General features: G+C 40.3%; 1 long non-coding RNA gene across 1 annotated transcript in view; it reads left to right on the forward strand.

The window, feature by feature from the left end:
• Positions 1 to 14,293, forward strand: part of LOC112994581 (uncharacterized) — a 60,090-nt gene that overhangs the window by 24,246 nt on the left and 21,551 nt on the right. Inside the window, exons 4-5 of the long non-coding RNA XR_003261975.2 lie at positions 3,290 to 3,549; positions 3,668 to 4,272. This is a non-coding gene — a long non-coding RNA (uncharacterized LOC112994581). The remainder of the gene's footprint in view (positions 1 to 3,289; positions 3,550 to 3,667; positions 4,273 to 14,293) is intronic.

Here is a 14,293-nt window from a genome sequence, read left to right on the forward strand (position 1 = left end):
TTACACCAGTGGAATCTGCAGTCAACATCTTCCCTCAGTTTTAATAACACCTTTCTTTCTCAGTGAAGCACTCCTCGACTTCAAGAATGGTTGTGCATGTGTAAAAGTAAGCATTTCAAGATTTGGCCCGTAGCAACAGCCATAAATTATTTTTTGTTTGTTTTTGAAGACCATGATCCTTCATCCATTAATGTTAATAGAAGAATTCCTTATTTGACATCACTTGGGAGGAGCAGATCCCAAGGCAGTTGTTCTCAGGCATATCAAAGCAACTATTCTGAACTGAAAGTAAATTAAAATGCAGTATTCTTACATTTGTCAGGAATGTAAATCTCAACTCCACAAATCAAATCTTAATTGCTTTATGTTATATATTCCAAGTGAAACCTGTGATGGTCAGACAAGTCATTGGATAACTGATCATTTTAAACATTTTGTCAGAAGCAAGATTATTCATTCTATTGATTACTTAAAATTGCTTTCTAGTGTCTGAAGCACAAAGTGACCTAGATTTATACCTTAGGGTATAACAATTTGAATGTGGAGTTTCTCTGTATTTTCTCAAGGATACTCGAGAACAGGATTTCACCCAAATAAGCTATTCCCTACACTAACCAGAAGGTGACTGGGCAATTTACATCAGCATCCTTTTGAAGGGAAAACTGAAGAATCATTTTAGTCGGCAAGTCTTGTAGAAGTGTTATTATTATACATAAGCTGTCTAAGAAGGGAGAAGGAGAGAGAGAGATGAGACAACAAGAATTTCACAGAACATTTTCAGTTTTCAGTGAGAAGTTTAAAAAAGCATAATCTTAAATTGTCTCTGATTATATGTGATTTCAGAATAAATCTAGGATATTCAGAATAATTCTCACTGTGTATATTACTGTATCTATATGTGTATATATTGTTTCCTTTCTAGTTTAGCAGCACATACTCTACTTTGCTTTTGTTGAAGTTTAGAACACTTGTGACCCTAACGATGTAAAGCATTATACATCAAATTTAGATTCTAAGAAGGAATAATTTTTTCACTTGTCACACCAGTAGGTAATTTGTCTGTCTTAAGTGGCTTGCATAATTTACTTGTGAAAAGCTTTGGGCATGTGTATGTGTGTATATATATATGTACATACATGTGTATATACATGCACACACATATATTTAAGAGAAAAGCAAGTTTTTTTCTTTTTACTCCAGCGTTTCTTTCCAGGGAAGGCAACTATTTCTAGGTTTTTATAAGCTGATGGAACAGGCTTGTCAAATAGTCTTTATGAGAGAAGAAACAGGAAGATGGCTTGGTTTGCAGACAGAGGGTTATTGGGCAATTATGTTTTTTATAGAGCTGTTGTAGGACAAATCACGGGCCTGCTTTTGCCTTTGATGCTACAAGGCAGACGGCCCAATAAAGATCAGAACAAGGGAGGGCAAAGGGGGTCAGGGACAGAGCCTTCCCTTGGGGTCCCGCTTCTGCCTCTTGGCTCAGAAACCAGACACCCCTTCCAGATGCACTGTAGCCGCTCATCATGAAGCTTCATAGTGACCCTCCTGATGGGCAGTGCTATGAAAACTGGGGAAAACTGGGGAAAGAAATCCCTCTGTGCAGCTATTTAGATGCTAACACGGCTGTTGGTGAGAACGGCCCTCTACTGTGTTCTCTCAGAACCAAGCAAATTGTTTGCTGCTAAGCACGTAAAAAAAGCCATCATACAGATTCTGAAGAAACTTAGACTAACTGTATGAAGAAGACATAGCTTATACACAATTGTATGAAGAACTGGCAAAATCTCTCCCTGCATGTGTCCCTTTTTTGATACCTGTTTCTTTTTGTGGTGTCTGAACTCATCTTTTAGCCATTCTCTAACTTTTCACAGTTGGGAAGAAATTTCCTCGGGGCAAGTTGTCCTACCAGTTTCTGATTTCGGATTTATTTCACCTTCCCCTGTAGCATCTGATACTGATCCCTGTCAGAGACAGGATCTTGGCTTAGACAAACTACAGGTTTGTTTCTCTATGCTAATTCTTTCATATATAAAGAACATTTAGTAGAATCGTATGTTTATTTCCATGATGCGGATTCATCATATGCCCAAATGGGATGCACTGGGAAAATCACATATCTAAAGATGGTATTTCACAATATTTCTAATGGCAGAAACATTTACTGACATTTGTAGATATTCCAGTTGGACAAATTCTTTCACAATATGGAATAAACAAATTTGGAGGAAAAGGGGAAGCAGTTCCTCATTTAAGATTGTCCTTTTCTCACTATTCATAACGGCATATGGTACAAACCTGAGCTGCATCTGTTCTAATTTATCTTTCTTTGAGACGCCTTGATGACATTAGTAGGGCAGTGATGGTGTCCGTGCAATGGTATGACTACTGCTAGAGTTATCTTTGAGAATATCCTACTTTCCTCTCAGACAGGTGATTGGGAGAAGTATCAGAGCCCAGAACTGCAAGGGAAGGAGGCCTAAATCTTTGATGCTTGACTGTCTAAAGCAATAAAATACATATGCGACAACACAAGTACACCCACGAAATCCTTTGGGCAATAGATCTGTTAGAGCAAAATTGTTTCATAGGGTTAGACTGTGGCTCAGTTGGAAACAGTTCCTATACCAGTTATTTAGATCAAGACCAAATTACTCTATTTTGATCACTTTTCAGTATGTTCCCCGCCCCAGAAAGTATTTTAGCACAGAGATTGAAGAGACCTGGAAGAGGGGACTAGTGAGAGGACAACTAGAATCCCATGAGTATATGCAGTGTAGATTGTGTCTGGGAAAATGGAAATCTTCAGTGTACAAGTATTGCATTCTGACCCTTGACTTTCTTTACAAGGAGTATTGACCTCCTCTCATCACTTCTGCTATCACAGAATGATCTGTTTAGTGTGAACTGGACTTAGCTTTCACACTGTCAGTCAGTCTTTTATTTAGTAGATCCTCTTTTCCATTCTCTTCCCCTGCAGAACTTAGTGTGCCACTGGGCTAGTTGAGTATCAGTGGAAAAGGGAGGAAAATGTACCATGTCACTGGTATTTGCTGTGTATTTATTTGCTAAATGCTAGACCAGTTACGGAGAAAGTAAAACGCTCAAATTCCTATTAGAACACCAGTGAGATTAGTTAGGTAATACATTGTATACAGATTGACCAGTTCTACTTACTATATTTCTTGCTTTCATTATAGCTACTTTTCCCTCTTGATAAACCTATCTCCCATCTCTGTTATCAGTCACCTTCAGTCTTTTCCTGAGATGTCTTTTTCTTCTTTTTCAGTCTGGTACATCCTCTGTGGCTGCCTCCAGGTTTCCACTATTCAAGAAAGTAACATGACTGGCCAGTGTTCCTCTTTGTGATTTAGAAGCCCGCACCAAAAATTAAGTCTCATTTTGTACTCTGACAGCTTGAGAGAGCTTTGAACTGCGAACACTGGAGCTACCTTCAGATACGGGCACAGAGCATTGCATCAGCTATACAGAATTCATGTTTCCACGCTCACAAGATAACTACTTCAAAATCTAAGACTGAATGGAAAAGTAAGTAAAAGCTCATGTATAAGAAAGTAAAAGGCCAAGAAGGTCCTGCTTAATGAGTACTAGAAACCTGAAAGTCATGAAGATGACTCAATACAGGACTTAAATCTTTACCATCTAGAGCTGAGAAATCCCGTCAGCTGAGCAGCAGGTCCCTGACAATCTGAAGAATTCTGAAACCTGTCCCTTCGGCCTCCCCCAGGAGACGAGTCGCAGGCAGCGGCCAGACAGAGGCACCAGGTAACATCCTGAAGACTTAAAGAAACCCTGACTGCATGCTCCCTGCCTTCTCTGCCTCTGCCCCCAAGTCACATTTGACTCTGTAATTCACCTACCTTTGGAAATCTGCAAAATCTCACCTGTGACAGCTCTGCTGACAAACAGGGGAGATCAGAGTCTTTCATCTGGGTGATGAACTGCCAGCCTGTCAGAACGGTGGCGTATCTGTACTGTGCTGAGACAGGTCAGGGCTGCCGCAGGGGGTCTGCGTTCTGACCTTGGGAAGGTTTGAGGAGGACTTTCAGCCGTACCTGTTGTTAACTGTCGGGGTCTACAGGACAGTGAGTGCATTTGTGTGAGAGAGAGATACACAGCAACATGCAAGAGATACATCCCTGAGCGCACACACAGGTCAGAGAACATTAGAGAGACTGGGCTCCCCCACTACCTACAATCATACTCCATTTCTCAAATGAGAGCCTCCCGCAGTGGATGATTAATTGGCAGGTAGGTTCTCAAAACTGTTAGCAAGGTAATTACATGTAAAATTTGATCTTTTCTTTTGGGTACCTGAATAGGAAGCCTAGAGCATAACACTGTTTACCCACAGTTCTTATACAGCACTTTCTGATTTCTGTCTGTTTTGAAGAAGGAATCAACACTGGCAACTTCAGTTCTACAGTCTGGTAATGGTGCATAAGTGCCACTTTTCTATGTGCAGTACAACATCATTAAAACAAAAGTCTGATGCATTGACCCAGGATTAGGGAAAACAGAAAATTCTTCGCTTTTTATTCAAATTATCTGATGTTCCTTTCCCCTGCACTGATCATGCTCAGTGCTATCACCTGGAGGGCTATGCATTCAGTTCCAGACTGCAACTTGTTGATCTTTAACCATTTAATAGAGTAAGAGATGGAGGAGAGCAGTGTTAGAGGACAGAGTTTGAGTGCAAAGTTTTGTTCAGTCATTGGATCATTACTGCATTTTTTGGTTTTTTTGGTTGCATTATGTTTTCAGTATTGTAGTAACACTTCATTTGGTCCCTTAGCTCTATCTGGGTTTTGGGTCCCCTGCCCATAGTCTGTGGTTAGCTACATTCACCACCCTACCTAGTTAAGCAGGGACATATTCTAGTTTAGAGTGAATTGTTAATGTTCAGAAGTTGAAGATGGAATAAGAAATTCCTAGACCAGATGTAGAAAGGTACTAGGTGCCTACTACCTAGATTTGTAGGCAAGGGCCTAATAAGACTGTAAAGTGCCTCCCATCTGCAGTATTAGGCATCGATACATTTAAAAATAATCTATCTGGAACTGGCTTTTTCTAAGTAGCTTCAACCAAGAAAACATTACTTCCCCTTTTTTTAAGCCTCCATTCCTTTGTAGTATGGTTCTGCAATTTGCAAAACAAAAGTGTATGTATGCAGTCTGCTGGAAATAGAGCAAAATATATACATATATTCAGTACTGTACCCTTGATCACCAGAGGCCAAGAATTAATGTTATATAACTGTTTTGTTATTATACATGGTTCCAACTATTTACTCAGCACATTCTAAAGAAGGAAAAAAAAACCCAAGTCATTTGCACAAAATGCTTTCAGTCTGAACAGAAGGAACAAATTAGCCTCGAGTGCAGCCGTTCAGGATGGCCACACTACCTTTAAGTGAGCTACCTCTAAGTGTGAGGATTTCTGGAATATGAACTCTGTAATATAGTTCTGTACGACACCATGCAGAGCGCATCACGTGAACACCTAAGGAAGTTCTGAACATGTCCTTCCCCAGCTTCGCTAGATCTGATCTTTGAAAAAGGGAGGATCTTCTCTGGGTATTTCACTGCCTACCTGTGAGAATGCATTCGAGGCTGTGTTTTCTACATGCTCGCGACCGCTGAGGTCGGTCCACTGACTAGCTCACTGCTGAGTACTGGGATAAAGGACCACGTTAACCACTTGGTGCTTTCACCTGGAAATAGCCAGACTTAAAACTGAGAGGAGTTGCTCTCACCCTCTAGCTCCTGTTAAAAAACACCATAGCTCTCACAATTAAGTCTCTGAATATTCAGAATTTAATTTTGTGCTCTGACTGCCAAATCAAAGCACTGAGAGAAATAACAGGTTCAGATTACACTAAGCTATTCATCTTGCTACTAAAACAAGGCCAAAAATTCTATATAGCATTTAAAAGAAGCATTGCAACTTAAAACAAAGAGCTAGCTATTTCTTGGAGGAGGAGGAGAGTGGGCATTTATAAGAAAAACAAGGAGACCGAAGGTTGTGTTTGTAAAAGTACTTGCTATCTCTGCTTTACTTGTTAGCCTCTCACTGAAAGCACCCACCAAGGATTTAGAAATCCAGTCTCATTTTCCCATTCTGCATGAAGTAATTTGAACCCACATCTAATTTGAGTAGCCCAAACAGTATACTATAGTCAGTCCTTCTTGTGCCTAGGCTTATTAACTTACTTTTAAGGAGCAGAACAGCAACAAACAGTGATCAAGAGCATTTGTGTCCCCAAACATTCAGTCTTGTGTCAGTGCTTTCTTGAGGAAGATGCAAGATTGAAGCTCAAGTCAAGAAGTGAATGAGTGCTTTTAGCCAGGTTATTAGTTACAACGATGAAGGCTTTGTCAAGTCTTCAGCTTTGTTTTTAATCCCTTCCTCCAGTTGAAGCAATTCAGTCATCCTAAAATTAATTTTTTTCAACATGTAGGAAAGATGTCACCCTATCTCAACCCCTTACAGAGGCATTTTTCTGTGAACAACTTGAACGTGAGGTTGCAATATCAAACTAGAGATAGAGGAGATGGGAAAAGTAGCTTTCATTCAGGCGAAAGCCTGTTATAGGAGCATTAGTCATCTATTTGTAATACCCCTAATTCCTGAGGGGGACAGAGCTGGGACAAGATTGCTCTATACTTGCCTTGTTTCTTATAACCTTTTGTTAGCATCCACTAATGACCACTGTAAGAGACAGGATACAGGGATAGATGTGCCCATGATCTAATCGGATTTGACCATTCTTGGGTGATCTGATGGGGGCTCCAAGACTCCTTCTCCCCCATGAGAAGATTTAGAAGGCAGCTTGCAAGGTTTAATCAGTCTTGATCAGTGAAGTTATGGAATTGTGTTGCATGTAAACGCTTGACAGAAGGACAGTGACTTTGTTTGTCAAAAGTGGACGTGGGAGGCCTCTGTCTCTCTCGGTGAGGAGCAAGTGCTATCATTGCTCTTGCTCTCACTCCCTAGATTTAAGGCACTGCACTGTTAAGATCAGTTGCCTCGGGTTAGAATGTTTCTCAATGATATAACAGGATACTCTTCTGGGGAAAGTACCGTGTCTGACTGGTTACTACCTCCCTGTTGATTTATTTATAATGGAAGAAGCCGGAATTCCCCTTTCAAGCTCTCCGCAGTAGAAAAGAACGAACTGTAGCTGGCTTTGTTTTTTGATACTGTTTAATGCTTTCTAAACATATTTTTGCTGATTTGTAGCATAGTCTGCTGCTTTGACACGTATGTCTCTTTTCTCCCTCCCCACTCCCTGAAAGGTGTCAAGGAAGTTCAGAATGAAATTGCAGCTTAGTATGTGAATGCTAGGTTAGCTGGATGAGCAGCAAAATTAAAAAAAAAAAAACAAAACCCAAAACAGGGCACAGCAAGATGTTCAAGGCAAATATTGACAGCAGGGAGAACCTGTTAATGATCAGTGGAAGGTAAACCTCATAAATAAAGAGGGAAGATAACCTGAGCATTACTGCTTTGTACCCGTTAGATATTTCAGCATGGCCTCACTGAGAAAGTCATAACCACTTAAGGTTTCAGAAGCTGAATTTTCAATGCGTTTTGAGCCCTCTGTGCTGCTCTGTTGATACAAAACAGCCCTGTAGAACTGGCAGAAGTAGCCCAGGGGAAAATTACTACATGGGAGATTTTTCCTATCATTTAGTCCTGGTATGTAGCTGTATGTAGAGGGATGGAACATAAAAAGAAAACAGGAACATAAGAGGGATACGCAAGTGTGTTGTTAGGATGGTTCAACACTTGTGCTATGGAGCATATCCTGGAAGGCAGACTTAGCTGAGCATAAAAGGAAATAATTCAAAAGTTAGTATTAAGGTTAGTATCTAGTATCAAGGGCAAAAACAAGATCTTCCATAACCTTCCCCTCCATTAGGATAGAAACAGAAAATCTTCCTAGGCCTTTCTTAAAACTTCCTCTTTTTTTTCCTTCATAAGCACCTCTTGAATTCAAGTCTTCCAAGTATTTCCCATTAATTCTACAGAAGAGTGAAATTTTGTAACTTTACTGTTGACAAATCGAGAAAAAAGATTGAAGGGGACGTACAGTGTTTAAACACTTCAGTTAACTGCCTTTCCTCCTTATCTCCCTCCAGGAGATGCAAATTATACCATATTAAATTCTCTTGCTGTGGCAGCAAAAATATAGTGCATAAATGGAAAGTAGGAAGGAGAAAAATGTGATATTCATGCTATTATAAAGTAAGCTCATTCAAGTAAGCATAACTTTTACAAGAAGCGTGCAAATTTATAGGTCACTCGTATCCCACTAGTTCGGTACCAAATGACCAGACTGCATGAAGGGCCATCTCTGAATGCCTTCCGTGTTCATTGTGTCATGACTGAACTCACTTATCCTGCTCAAATCTCACCAGCTCCCGTGTATTTTATTTTTTTTCTCGAGGCTTTTTAACTAGTATTCAGCTGTGTGATTTGCAAATACTCTCCCAAGTTTTACTCAGCTGCCAACGGAGTGGTGCTTGCTCAAGTTTGATCCACAGAACTGGTCGGTCTGCCTTGCTGCCCTGTCCTTTAGGGTTCTGTCACTAGACACAGGAGCTGACGACTGTTTGGGTAGCAGATTACTAGTTTGACAGAAAGTAAAACAATTAAAAGACATAAATGGAGGAATCTTAAACTTAAGGCAGCCCTCTTTCCCCCAAATAAAAGCATCAAAGAGGGCTTTCCTATAGTCTTTGTAGAAATAAAGAACTACAATCCCATTTCACCCTCCTGTTCAGCACTGCCTGCCTGTACCTGCTTCTCCTGCCTCTGCTGGTCTGGTGTGTGCTTGGAATGAAAGATTTTCCCTGCAAGCCACCCTGAACCTCTTCCCTAGCCTGTCAGACTCCCTTTTATCAGCACAGGTTTCTCGGTGGGCCACAGTGATTTACTGTCCAAATAGTGCTGTTTTGTCAGAGGTTGTGATGGAAAAGCCTTACTTTGCAGCTAATAAGAATCCCTTCCCTTTCCCTCATGTTTTTTCACCCTTCTTCAAACATTGTTTTATAGGCCCATTGCTCGCTGTCTGCCTGGCACAGTAGCTGCACCTCAGGGCATCATTTTCTCACCTCCAGGCCAGAGGATTGCTTCTTTGATGCTTGGTTTGAAAAACTTCAACAACTCCACTTAGGGTATCTATTCTATCTCCCCAGGGCAACATGCTCTGGGGTAAAAGGGTCCTGCATGGTTCAAACTGGCATTTGAGGCTAGCTTTTTCAATTCAGACAAAAAGGAGGAACAATTCTTACCTGTTTGAACCAAACCATGAGCCTTTCAGTCCGGGATCAATCTATAAGAACATATCTGAACTTACTAAAATCACATAAATCAGCATTTCTAAGAAGTATAGACACAATCCTGATTCTTTGAGTCCAGAATGAATGCAGTTTAGAATCTGCATGATCTTTTAAATTAACAAGATGTCTCTGAAGAGACAGTATTCTGTCTCCTTACCAGTGTTTGTGATTCTGTATTTAAAATAGTAGCTGAAGTCATGCAACCAAAATTCCCATTAACTTTTAAAATCACTTTCAAGATTTCTGCTGCTGAGCTACAAATACAGATTTGGACTGCAGTCACTTCACATAGCTGGCAGTATGTTTATCTAGCCCTGGTTTAGCCTGATTAGCCCAGGTACATGCCTTTCAGAATGTAGACTTGCTTCTAAGCATCTATTTTGTTCAAAGTTTAGCAACCTGGAGAATTAGAGTAACCTTAAAAATTGAGAAGGGTATACCTCCTGAATCAGGAGTTCAGACACTCATATGAAAGTCTGACATGCAGCTGAGGTACATCTCTGAAGGCTTGTTTCATTTTGGCTCTAATACAAGTGGAGTCCCATTGGTACATGCAATCTCTTCACTGAATATGGTGCTCAAAGTTTTCTAAAGCATATCATTAGGCCCTGTAGCCTTCTCACTGGAGCTTACTTAACCCATGTAGCTTGTGGTAGGGTCCTCTGGTTATCTTGTTAACTAAGAAACCCTGAGAAGTACAGAATCAGGACAGGCAGACTGTCCTAGACTTTTCAACACAGCTGTAACAGTCCCAGAGTTCATCTAGCTCTTCAATGGGCTGGCCCGCTATTCAGTCACCCTTACTATTTCAGGAAAAGTTTTGAATGCCTTTGCTATGTTTGAGCACACCAGCATATAGCAAAGATTAAAGCAGGAAATAAGGACTGAACTGAGTATCAAAACATTTCATGAAGGGAGAGGACTCATGCTAGGAAATAACAACATTAATAGGAATGAGGAACTGCCTGTAGTTCAGTACACGTATCTAAGGTTGAACTTCAAATGCTTGGGCACTTTGTTCTTAAGGTCAAAGTAGCAACTAGGGAAGGGGATTCTGGACTGTGGTACACTGAAAAAATAGAACACACAACTGCCCTAACAGATTACTAGCCCACAACTTAATTACTACCTGTCAGAGCCCTATGTGATTGAGAAAGGTGATCCTTTGACATTGATCAAGGAAACCAGAAGTTCTACTGCTTGATTGTTTTTTAGTTGGTCATGAACTTTACTGTTTAAGAGATGATCCCATCCTATGTTTCTGCCTGAAAGTTCAGTAGTGAAACTACAGCCAAAACTGTTAAACAAAGCCCAGCCGTAAGATGCCTTCAGCCTAGTAGAAAGATTTTGATAATTGCTCTTAAGTGGAAACTGCAAATGCTTTAATTCAGCCACAAACACTGTGGGTCAGATACATTCAGTTGATGTTTCACACACAAGGCAATGGAGATGTCTAGACTACTTGTAATCCCACTCTAAACGGATTTCTTATTTTGAAATGGGACATGCAATTGTATATTTCACTATGTTCATACTGTAAAAGTGAGTATTTTACCTAATTTTTCTCAAATGCATGTTATCTTGGTGTACACCTGAGCAGTGATTTGACAGCCTATCATTTTCACATGTTAGAACACATTTTAAAATGGCTATTAAAGGAGCCTCTTCTTAACACCAGCCATATCACCCTTCAACAGGACTGCTTATTAATCATTCACATAAAAAGCTGTTTCCTTTTACATTCTTGTTTGTTGCACAAAGGGCAAGAAGGCAAAGATGCATAGATTCGTTGAAATTTAGTTAAGTGTAATTGTCACTTGCATGCCATCTGAAGACATCGTCTTGTCATATTCTGTACATTTAAACAGAATTGCAGAGCAATCAAAAGCAAGAGCTCCCAAGTAAAGGCAGTGTTGCTGTTAGTGATGTAGATCATGTAATTCATGGGGTGGCATGGTTACTAAATATCCTTCAGCACTGTTTGCAAGTATTCACTCCCTTAATGTCCCATTGAATTTTCAATGGATACAAGATTCTCTGCTTCTTCCCCTATTTTTAATGTTACTCCATCATACAAAATGGCTGCCAATTTCTGCCCTGAAAGCGGCTACATTTAAACAGTGCATTAGTGCTACTCCTTGTTTAACCAAAAAGGAGCTTGGGTCCTTCTTCAAGCAGAAACCTGTTCTATTTATTGCACTACTTAGCTCTTGGAAGGAAAACTACACATGGACTTCCTAACTGGCTAGGAAGCATGCTGGTACTGGGAAAGTCAAGGCTAATTATGGTGTTTGCTGTTTGACCAGAGGTCCAGGTACTTTGTATTATCTGAAACGGGCAAGAATATTTTAGTGACACGCTGTAAAACTTAAAGTGTATCAGATGAATAGCTCTCCATTTATTTTCTTTCTGAAGTCAAGAAACCTGACCCCAAAGTAATAACACCACATAGGCTGAATGAAAACTTTCATCCAAGTCATAATGAAGCCAGTAAGATGCTTTCCAGTTGAGTTCAGTGAGCTCTGGCTTGCGCCCCTTAACATTGAGCACAAATTTGGTTTGGCTCATTCAGTTGCTCTTATGTCTTCAAGCTTTGAGATTAATGTGTGCCTGAAGTGGGAATGAGTATGATAAACATACTGTTGCTGTGTATAAGCAGAGCAACCAGATCCACTAGGTAAGAATAAAACGCTAAGGTCAGCCGTGACTTGGACAGGTGACTCAGTTTCCTCAGCCCTATTGGCAGGAATGACACTGAAGCACCAAGATCTGCAGGCCAGCGTTAGGTAAATGTTGCTACCACTCAAGCACAGGAAGGCCAGTGTAAGAGACTCCCATGAAAAGAACTCAACATTCAAATACAGCAATTGTAAGCTTTTTTACTGAAAGGGGTTGTGATATTGAGAAGACTAGAAGACTGGTATTTTTCCATATGGCATTTGGGTAAGGTACCTATGCACATTATGAAGAGTGATAAAGATTTACACTGTAATTCAAAGAATATAGTACTTTGTGTGGTACATACAGCAAGGGGACTTTGGTAGAGCTTAAAATATCATCAAGTAGAACTAACTTTGCCTCATGTAGCAAATGCATCACTGAATCACGGACTTGGGAGCAGCATATTGCTGGGGCCGTAGGTTGCCTTGTGTTCATTGTATTGATTCATCCAGACATTAGCCTCAAACTTTTGTGGAAGTGAACTTTAGAAGAAAGCTACCCTAGGAATAAAGGAGTGTAGAAGAGCAAAGGAAACTGCATTGAGCAGTTCCGAGCAGGAGCCCTCTGTCCTGCTGCTGGCATCCTGACTTGAAAGTTAACTACTTCAAGTTTTTGTGTTGTGATTAACTCATGCAAAAACTACTGAGAACAATAGGAGCAGGGCATTTTTGGATGATATTTTCTCCTTAGTCTTTAATAGCTTATTATAATGAATCCCATCAGTAATGCAAAGATAAATGTATAAAACAGAAAATCAAGTTCCATGTACAACCACTAACCGCAGCCACCTGAGCAGCAAGTAGATATATTTGTCATGTACTTAGTGAATATTCCAGAGGAAAAGAAACTAAAAGCAGCCCTTAAAACATACGGGAGGGTAACAATTAGCCAAGCCCTCAAATCTAATTATTAAAGACTGTAGTTTGAAGCATCTCAGTAACAAATAGATTTTGGGGTGTCAAATCAGGATGGGGTTGAGCTTCTGAAGTTCTCTATTTAAAACTGCATTGGAGGTAGGCACAACACATTTTCTTGATAAAGCTAAGGGATTGTATTACAGAAGTGCAATCTCCATCTTTACCAAGATTTTTTTCAGACAAGCTTTCTAGCCTAGATTCCTACTTCCATAAATAGTCTTGGACTTTGGTGGCAATTTTCAGAGTTACTAGAGACCGAGGAGCCGCCATTCTCTTCATATCTGAAGAGTCATTACACTTGGAGAATCTTACATTTAAAAATGTGTGTACAGGCCATTTTCACAAGACATTTTCCCCTCATCTTCTCAGTCCTTTTTGTCCTCCAAGGAGGACATGAGCCCGGCATAGTGAAATCCAAGGTGTACTTCTGAAGCAGCAGTATTCAAATAGGTTGGAAATTGCAATAGACAGTTTCCCTGTACCACTGGCAGTCTGATACATATTGGTATACTGTAACCAGTAGGACCCTAGTATAGTTTTCTATCCCCTAAATTGTCCAAGTCCAAACCCTACTAAAAATAATTCAGATATGAAAGAACAGAAGTAAACTAATGGCTTTGGCAATTCAATAGTTTCTACCATGCAGCAACCTATGACGTTGTTTTCTTGATGCCTAAATAAGGAAAACTGCTTCACTATGGGAACTTCCGCCTTTTAATTGATGACCACTGTTATTGCCAAGTCCTGCTTTCAGAGATTGTTTTGTTTATATTAAAAAAGATCAACCAACCAAGACTTAGAGGGGCCACGTGCAGCTGCTAGAGTAAGCATAGCAAAGGGCTTCTCCAGTACAGCATTTCAGTATTGGGTTGACCATCACATTGAGAAGAGGCTAGCACATTGAATGCTACACTGACAGCTTGCAGTCTCTTACTCCTCTAATACAAAGTCACTTTGCCACAGGGTTTTCGAAAAAGCCAGCTCTGATGCGTGGAAGTCTTTTCAACCTTGATTCGGTAGATTTATCTATATTCATGCGAGGACTGGCCGCTCCGGAACTCATGTCAGCAAATTCACTCTCAGACACCTGGACTACTGAAAAAAAACTTCTTGAGAGGGTACTAGGTCTGATTTCTCCAAGTCAAACTCCTGAGAACAGTCACTGCATTCTAGTTCTATAGAGGACAGTATACCACTTTCCTTCCCCAAACCTGTGCTTGCATTTGAGAGCAGGGACCCAAATGTGCAAAGAATAATCTATAAAGAGCCACTTGCACATTCTTCTTA

The sequence above is a fragment of the Dromaius novaehollandiae genome, chromosome 17 (genome assembly GCF_036370855.1).
Source record: "Dromaius novaehollandiae isolate bDroNov1 chromosome 17, bDroNov1.hap1, whole genome shotgun sequence".
Classification (NCBI taxonomy): Eukaryota; Metazoa; Chordata; class Aves; order Casuariiformes; family Dromaiidae; genus Dromaius; species Dromaius novaehollandiae.